This window comes from Pinus tabuliformis, chromosome 9, assembly GCF_031772625.1.
Source record: "Pinus tabuliformis cultivar Carrire ecotype Pingquan chromosome 9, CPIR1, whole genome shotgun sequence".
Lineage (NCBI taxonomy): Eukaryota > Viridiplantae > Streptophyta > Pinopsida > Pinales > Pinaceae > Pinus > Pinus tabuliformis.
This window is the reverse complement of record NC_142307.1, coordinates 247,072,602-247,081,266: the sequence shown is the minus strand read 5'-3', so window position 1 is coordinate 247,081,266 and position 8,665 is coordinate 247,072,602. Positions and strand designations below refer to the sequence as shown.

General features: G+C 37.2%; 1 pseudogene; it reads left to right on the top strand.

The window, feature by feature from the left end:
• The first annotated feature begins 1,419 nt into the window (after nucleotides 1-1,419).
• LOC149148115 (putative boron transporter 2 pseudogene) lies at nucleotides 1,420-7,312 on the top strand (annotated as a pseudogene).
• Nucleotides 7,313-8,665: the final 1,353 nt, after the last annotated feature.

Below are 8,665 nucleotides of genomic sequence, written 5' to 3'. Positions count from 1 at the left end.
CAATATTTCTACGACAGCTATTATTGCTGATCAGATCTTGATTGTCTGCTGGTCACATTTTTTATTTTGGGATTGTCTAGTATAACTAACATTAGAAGGTTCTTTTCAAGAGTAAATGTTCAACTCATTATCTGATGTAGAGGTCTTTTATAAAGGAGATGACTGTTGAATGAGTTGAATTTTCCTTTTCCTTGTAACTTTGTTTGTGGCTTTCCTTGAAGAATGTCTGGACTTGTTTATGTTGATTAAGTAGCATCTTTCATCAAAAGGTCGTGTTGTGCACAGGCTTCAAAATTTTGCTTGCATGTAATGTTGTTTTGATTCATTCAGTTTGGATGTGTGATTGTATGTTTGAATCTTTGTCAACTTTATGGTCTTTAAGACTTATGCATTGCTACATTTTTAATGTTGTAAAGTAAGAAACTGAGGCAGGAGCTGCTGAGGAATTTGGCAGTATCTTGTAGTTTCTCAAGCTGATATTCTCATGTTCGTGTAAAAGGTATATTAACTCTGCTGATATTCAAGCATGGGATAAGTAGCCGTGATCTGCTTACTCTTTTTATGATTGTCTGTGTCCTCCCTTTTGTTGTGTTGTTGAGCTGGAAAGTTATCAGTACTTACCCTAAATATTACAGCATTTGGATGTTTGCAGTCTGCCAGTATCCCAAGATGAATATTGTGATGGAGAAGGCAACTTCCTGCTTCTGATTCCCATGTATTGTTCGTGTTGGAAAGATCTAGGCAATGATTGTTGTATTGTTCATATTTTTCATTCAGCTTGATATCGGTACAATTGTCTCAAATGTCTTTTATGGTGAGAGGGAGCGTTATAGTCATGTTGCCAAGTATGGGCTACTTCATAGGGTTGAGTGGGGGAATTGGGTGTTTTCTTGCCTGAGTCATGGGTCAGTTAGCACTATTTATATCAAATGTGGCCTGAATGCTGTTTGAAACTGGAGATACTGATGACCTCAATGATGTGAAAAATTGGAGATACCGTATGGCCTCAATGGTGTTTGTAATCAAAATCTGGATTGAACACAGTTTCTGTATAGACTGTAGTTCAAGTTTTGTATAGACCTTTTGAAAAGTTTTCGAGGCAAGAAATCTGTTGTATTAATATTGTCTGATTTGTAATAGAGAAACTGCTATGAGGTGCTTTGGACTACTTGGGAATGAATTTTTGTCTCAGATGTCGATAGTCTGTACTGTGGTAGACAATAAGATGATTTCTTTTCTCAGGGATTGCAATTGCTTTCCGGAAGATGGGGTATACCTGTTCATGGTACTTCTTTCGACATCAAGTTGATAAACCTTCCCTTAGACTTGAGTTTTGTTTGGTTCTTGTTCGTTGGGTGATGATAAAAAATGTAATATTCATTTGTATTTGTTGATTTTATACTCATGGAACTTGTTTCTTATTGTACTCAGTTCTTTTGATGCAAGAAAGAACAACAGACTAGTTTGAGCTTGAGGTACTTGAAGCGGCAGCAGCTCTCTTCTCAAGCGGTATGTGTTCTAGTTCTCAAGTGTAATATGAGTAAATTTAGAATGTACTGCCGTTTGACAATACTTGTAAGCACTTTGAAGCAAATGTGTCCTGAATGCTGTTTGAAACTGGAGATACTGATGACCTCAATGATGTGAAAAATTGGAGATACCGTATGGCCTCAATGGTGTTTGTAATCAAAATCTGGATTGAACACAGTGTCTGTATAGATTGTAGTTCAAGTTTTGTATAGACCTTTTGAAAAGTTTTCATAAGAGGTACTTGAAGCGGCAGCAGCTCTCTTCTCGAGCGGTATGTGTTCTAGTTCTCAAGTGTAATATGAGTAAATTTAGAATGTACTACCTTAGTTGTCATTTCATCATCCAACAACAACTCTAATGTGTTCAAAAAACTTGGCTACCTCCACCATCGTTGCCCGATGAGAGATAATCCTTCTCCCTTCTCCTCTTCATTTGGTTATCCTTTGCCATCATACTAGAATACAATCTCCTCCACAATTGTAGTCTTCATCTCAAGGACTTCACATGACAAATGAGTCTCTCTTTGTGGTTAATTGTACTATACCTTGGGTGCCAACATTCATAATTCTTGTTGTTGAACCAAGCTCTCCAGTTGCAGCAATAAGCTCGACACCTTTGTCTTATTGATTGCATTCTTTGAACAATGTTACTCAAGCCAATCCTTAAACCTTGGATTGATCAACCGATCTCTAAAGAACATTGCATCATGATGTTGTTCATCCCCTCTTCTACAATTTCTCTCTTATAGATGCATTCTTTGATTGTTCAAGGCCTCCTCCTTAATGACATTTGAGGGATAATTTTGCCTCCTTCCTTGTCTTAACATAAACTTGGTTTTGTTATCCATCTTTCACATGGCTGCTAGGATCCATGGTCACTTCTGAAAATTGCTTGCAAGGTTATCTTGGCTTCATTATGCATTGTTTTTTCCTTTTGGAAACTCATCCTTCCTTGAGGATTGTCTAGCATCTACTACCTCAATTTGGATTTCTTAGATCAATTTAGTGCTCTCGTTCTCCTTTTGGACCAGTTGTCCATTCTCCTCACATGCAAAGCATGCATTCCCATAAAATTCACCAATTTTAAAAATAAAAGGTTACCTGGCCTCTTCTGATGCCTCCACCATCAAATTTTGTCTTCCTTCCATGCTTTAGGAAGGTACTCCTTCTCTTTCTTCTATTCTTATGATAACTATGAATGATTGTCCCTCTCGAAAATCCTTATCATCTGCATCTATACACATAGCATCAGTATCATAATCACCAAGCTCTTTAGCCCCATATGGTATATATGTTACGAGCACTTCTAGCTAACCTCCCATGAGACTTTCATTTATTGTCTCATCGACATCCTCTTTGTGTAGCTCCCTCTACTGTTATGATGCTTTTTCCACCATATCTTCTATCAACAAATCCATATGTTGATTTGAACTCTTTATGCAGTCCATGAGACTCTCTGATAGTCTCTCTTCAACATCTTCCTCATCATCAAGGACTATTCCCTTCTCTGGTTCAAAATAGTGAACTAATTCAACTTTAGGCTGAACAGGTGCTTCATCTTCCTCCCTAGCTTTCTAGCTTTAGGGGGCTTCCTCTTAAAATATTTTTTTCTGACAAGTAATTTGGCCTTCTTCCTTAGGTCCCATCTCTACCTTTGGTATTCTCTTTCAAGCCTCATTTTGACTATTTTGAATCTCTCCTTCAACTCATAAATCTCCTTTTCAATTTCTTCTTTACTCATGCCATTTTCCTTGGCATGCTTCTCCCTTTTGTTATGGCCTCTCTTTGAATTATGTCCATCAATAGCCATCTTCTTTCCTCCTTTCTTGTGAGCTTTCTCTTGCTCATTGTGAGCTACACTCAAGCCCCTTTAACAATTCTTCTCCATCACTTGTTACCCAATATCTCACCCACTTCACCTCAACCTAGGCTTTTGGTATTCCTCTGGTTCCCTCCTCTGGAACCCACTTGAGCATGCTCTGGTCTTCTATGGCTTCTACACTTTTCTCACCTTTTGATAACTCCACTTGTTCTCTTCTCTTTGAGGACCTCAGCTAGAAACCTTCTATGTTTTGTTTTGTAGCCTATTTGTCGTAAGTTTCTTGCCATACACTTTAAGAACTTTATTGTTCCTCTGTTACCACTCCTTCTACTATTACCACTGTAAGGATTAACTCCTTGTATACATTTAAAAAAAAAATACAAACCAGTTACCTACTAGTTCCTTAACCTCTGAGGTCTCAATATCTCAGTTCTTCCTAGCTCTACACTTGGTTGGTACTTCTTTAATATGCTCCAATCCTGTATTCCGTTCTCAATCTCTTTCTCTCCTCACTTTTTTTCTTAGGTTCCTCTTGCCCAAAATTTTCTTAGTTTCTTTGTCTCAACTTTGATGTCTCTTCTTCACGAGCAATCTTATAAATCTTTTTGGTTCACTGCAGAAACCTCCTCAATCACTTGTCAATCCCCAAGAGCATCAATATTGCTCTAGTACCACTTAATGCATACCTTTTGGCTACTCTCATATTTCCATCATTCAACGTAGTCCATCTCATTCATTCACCTTCCCATTTTTGGCTCTTTCGGTCCCTTTTTCTAGCAGCCTTAACTGTGGAACCTTACGTTATGACCCACTAGTCAATTGCTCTATTCCTTTGACCTTTGACATAACAAACAATCTTGATTTTCCCAGATTTTCCACAAGTTCTTTCTCATAGTGACTATACTCGCCCCTGTCTTGCGTTCTAAACCTCCCTACTACCTTCAACCCAACCACCCTTAATAAATATCTTCGCATAACCCACTTAGTTGTTCTAGGTCACTAGACAGTTCTCAACCTCCTTAGTTGAAGATTTGTTCCCACTGTGCCTTGAAACCTCACAGAATCTGCTTAAAGTGTGTAATAATTCTCCCAGGCCAAACTTGAAGTCAACACACACACCTGTCTCCTGGTATTTGAAAGCACTCAATCTCAATAATAAAGGTGCTTAGGCCTAACTTTACTCATATTACACTTGAGGTACTTGAAGCGGCAGCAGATCTCTTCTCAAGCGGTATGTGTTTAGTTCTCAAGTGTAATATGAGTAAATTTAGAATGTACTGCCGTTTGACAATACTTGTAAGCACTTTGAAGAAAATGTGGCCTGAATGCTGTTTGAAACTGGAGATACTGATGACCTCAATGATGTGAAAAATTGGAGATACCGTATGGCCTCAATGGTGTTTGTAATCAAAATCTGGATTGAACACAGTGTCTGTATAGATTGTAGTTCAAGTTTTGTATAGACCTTTTGAAAAGTTTTCGAGGCAAGAAATCTGTTGTATTAATATTGTCTGATTTGTAATAGAGAAACTGCTATGAGGTGCTTTGGACTACTTGGGAATGAATTTTTGTCTCAGATGTCGATAGTCTGTACTGTGGTAGACAATAAGATGATTTCTTTTCTCAGGGATTGCAATTGCTTTCCGGAAGATGGGGTATACCTGTTCATGGTACTTCTTTCGACATCAAGTTGATAAACCTTCCCTTAGACTTGAGTTTTGTTTGGTTCTTGTTCGTTGGGTGATGATAAAAAATGTAATATTCATTTGTATTTGTTGATTTTATACTCATGGAACTTGTTTCTTATTGTACTCAGTTCTTTTGATGCAAGAAAGAACAACAGACTAGTTTGAGCTTGAGGTACTTGCATTATAGTTTATTGGTGGATTCCTATATTTTCTTGGTTGTTGTTACATGTTGACTATTGGAAGATCTGTTTATATTACTGAGAATCTTTCACCTGAAAATGGAGCAGTAAAGGACATATTAACTGTTATACGCTTTTGATTTTTCTGCCTTTGAGAACCTTGTGAGTTGTATGTCATTGAAGGGTGACTTGGTTTGAATAGTTAGCTTTGGAGAGCAGTTAGAGGAAGAAATAACTCAAACCCAAACTCAACAATGGAATTTTTATCAATGTGTCCATTCCAATAGATTATTATTCTAAATCTGGATGATGTGGCAACAATAATTATATATTTTTTGGAATGTACCTCAGTGAATGATCACCTTTTGTAATATTTTAAGTGCCGCTACATAGAGATGTTATTTCTATGCTTAATTAATTGCATTGATGTGCCATAGAGCAATGCAATGGATCTGGATACTTGAAGTCTTGGAATTGCACAACAGCATTTGCTTGATTCCTTGGTAGCTGTTTGAAGATCCTAACCAAACTGATGTTTCTTTCAGAATTGTGGTTCTTTGTCATAGTAGTATAGTACGCTGTTCCTGAGATTACCTTTGGTCCTGTTCTGAGATCTGTAGAGAATTGTTGAGCAAGGGGGAGGATAGCTTCATCTTAAAGCATCCCTCTACCCAACGTTAAGCTTTATGGGAAGAATTATCCTATCTTCAAGTGAAGGGTGCTAAACATATAATTGAAGAATTGATTGTTAAGACTTGTGGAGGGTAAGAAGACAAATTGCACTGTTGCTAAAGAATTAGTAAAGCTTTTGGCGCACAATGAAGATGTGCAGTACATTATAAGTTTTACTATTGCAGATCATATTGGTCCTCAAATTAGAAGTTTGATTATTTCTTGTAAGATTTGGACTAGGATTCTCTAACAGAACAAGGATTCTCTATTCTAGGAAATGACTGTATGCATTTTAAATGATTGGTTGTGTATATCACTGTTTATACGATACGTATTCAGGATGTGCAAGATCAATTTGGAGCAGTTGATGATAGAATTGATCCTAAAGTTCGTAGTGCCACTGTTCCAATGGTTGAAAAAAATGTTTCAGCCATTTGTGACCAGTGTGAATGCCACTGATAAAGTGGCTAACTTTCTTGGTGGAATGTTACTGCAGAAAGAACATTGCTGGAACAGATTCACTTAAAAGAGTGTATACCGAGCACTTACACTGAAATCACTAAGAAGAAAGGGAAGAAGTCTGCATAGAAAAGTTTAAAGGAAAGTTCACAAAAAACCCTTGAAAAATGATGTTGTATCAAGCAGGGCCAGAGATTGTGTCAAGGCCCATTACCACAGTAAATATATATTATTTAGAACTATGTTGTAATTTTTGTCAGGGTTCATGTTTAGGTTCAACTATCACTGACTACCCTATTCTGGAAGAGCTTTTGCTCTCCTGAAGACATCTTGATCTAACTCTTCATTCTTTGTTTTCACCTCCATAAAAAATCTCTAGTGGATTCATAAATTTTCCTTTTATTGTGACAGACTATTTTATGTGGTATTGTTGGCATACCTCCTTCAAATGGTGTTATTCCTGAATCTCCAATGCACATGAAAGGCTTAGCTACCCTCAAACATCAGGTACTAATATATTGGAATTATCAATTGCAGCTTCTCAGGGAAAAGACACAATTCAGACATTTTATAGACGAGTAACTTACAAGTACTTTTGTTACAGTTGGTGCTTAGCAAGTTAGTGACAACAATCTGGAAAAGTATGCAGAAAAATTCAACCTTAGGGCAATTATACAGAAACATGCAAGAAGCCTATGAGCAAATGCAGACCCCAATGGTTTATCAGCCTCCACCTGCCTTGGTAATGGTCTTATTTTTGAGTTTGGGTGTTTCATTTTATCTAATTTTCCTCTCCCTTTATTTATTTGTCTTGTCATGTCCCAACCATTTATCCAGGCACTTAAGGAATTGAAAGAGACCACAATTCAGTTGGCCGCAAGTACTGGGAATATGGATGCCCAGTTGATGAATCAATTTTTAATATTGACAAGGATGTGGATGACCTGCTTCCTGTTGAGGTGAAAGAACAACAATTGAGTAATTTGTTGCAATCTCTGATGGCGGTTGGCTGCCTTGCAGTAATGCCCATCATTAGAAAGATCCCAACTTCTGTGCTTTGGGGTTACTTTGCCTTCATAAACTTGTGTTATTGGTCTGTTTTCCCATCGGGAAAATCAATAATGCAAGGTCAAATCAGTTGTGAATGATTGATGGCATAATGAAAAGGCGAACCTTTACTCAAAAAAATAATAATAGATCATTTTTTATAAATGTAGCTTTAGAATGATCTTGCTTTGAAGTAGAGACTAAAATCAAGGAAATGATAGGAAGCCTACAATGCTGGATTAATGCTTAGTTCAAATAAGCATGACAATGAGAGGCCTTTTGAACATGATTGTGAGGTTATTGTTGATTCAAATATTTTTTCAGCAGAAAAATAAAGCATGGAGTGAACATTTAGTGCACAAATATCCCCTGTTTTAATGGATGACTAAAACCAGGAGGCCTTACAACCATATATGTAAAGTCAAGTCAATGGTTCTACATGGTTCAGTCATTTAATATACTCAAAACTTTAGCCCAAAAATTAATACAATATAAGTCTGCTCTAGAATATAACAGAAGCAAAATAGATCACATATATGCCCTTCCCACACTCATTTCTTCTGCTAATTTTGGACACTGACTACCATTTCAGTTCTGGGCATTTTTGTGGTATTGATGTTTGGCCCAACGGATACCAGCCGAAGTCCCTTCCTTCACCATTTTGGCCCCAGCAGACGCCGCACATTTCATCTTCTTGTTAGTTGTTATAATCTGCTAATCTAGTCAAGACCACAGACTTGTTTTTCTGTGCTGTGTCCTGGTCGTTGTATGAATAATCCCACTGCTTAGGCCCATGTAAGCCCAAATGAATTTCTACGCTCATTGGAAGCCATTAATGCAATCAAATACTGTTCACACAGCGCTTCAATATTTCTAAAATAGTTAAATTGATGTTCACTAGAAGTGTAACAGAGGAACTGAAACTATGAACAGGTTGGACAATCATTGTTGATTCAAATATAACAAAAGATATAATTAATGTTTCTAGAGTAGAAGATACATTTGAGTGGAATTGTCCTTAGCTCAATTGTAATCACAGCGCTATGTCTTTATTTAAATTTAGTGACTACAAAAAAATATAATGGGTGTGGATGGTTTCTAAGGTTGAAAAGGAGATGTCAATATGGTGTAATAGATGGTTATCATCAAGGGGGATAAGTTAGTGCTGGTGAAATCCCTACTTGAAGCCATCCCTGTGAGTAAATGCAGACCCCAATGGTTTATCATCCTCCACCTGCCTTGGTAATGGTCTTATTTTTGAGTTTGAGT